The following is a 967-nucleotide window of genomic DNA, read 5'->3' as shown; positions in this document are numbered from 1 at the left end:
TGAAGAGACTTATGTAATAGCTCACATAGCTAACTTTATTTCTCAACAGGATCCAAGTATGTCTATAATATGCAGATATGAAATGGGGATAACTGTTCGACCATGTCCAGCAATACCACCCTCTAAGACAGGAGCTGGAGAACAGTTTACCTGATTGAAACTCCTGCACTTCAGATTTCTACTATCCGGCAGAGGCTCCCTTTTATTCAGAATTAACTTACAAAGATGCATCTTAAACTTCAATGAAACAATGCTGAGAGTTACAAAGTGTATATAACACTCTTCCCCTCCTGATATTGTGTGATTTTGAAGGGCAGAGGGTGGCAACAAAGCCCTTTTTCAAAAGTGTTTGCAAGCCAGCTGCAAGATCCAGGCAGCTTAAACTCTCCCTGGATGTCTTGAGTATTTTTTTAATAATATAAAGATGGTTAAAAAAATGGGTTTTGCTTGTAATTGCATAACTAACTTGTTTTGAGCAGAGGATCTGGATTCTTTGTGCCAAGGAACAAACAATTCTGCTTTCTGTGTTCTGCATTCCACAGCCTGAATTCCCTGCGCTAAAGTGGCCAATTTCTTACTGTTGTGAGCCCCTCTCTCACCCAGGGGTTATAGGCACATACAATAGAGATTTAGGTAGAATGTTCCTATGTTGCCAGACTTTGTCCTAATCCTTCAGGGCTCTTCTGAGTGGATTTTTTTGTCTCCAGGTCTGTGCTTTACAAAAAGGAGGCTTCTCAAAATAACATACTTGATCTCCTCCTCCAAGGAACAGCCATAGTGCAATACAGACACACTTACTTCTAAAGGGCAAATAATTATATATTTTATGAAAGAGAGTTAATTACAATGCTGAAGAGCAAACCAGGCTTAATGCTTTCTCTGGCCTACTATCACCTGGCATTGGCCGCAGTCGGAATACAGGACACTGGGCTAGATGGACCTTTGGTCTGACCCAGTTTGGCCGTTC

The sequence above is a fragment of the Trachemys scripta genome, chromosome 9 (genome assembly GCF_013100865.1).
Source record: "Trachemys scripta elegans isolate TJP31775 chromosome 9, CAS_Tse_1.0, whole genome shotgun sequence".
Classification (NCBI taxonomy): Eukaryota; Metazoa; Chordata; order Testudines; family Emydidae; genus Trachemys; species Trachemys scripta.
The sequence above is the reverse complement of the archived record's forward strand: the minus strand, read 5'-3'. Positions refer to the sequence as shown.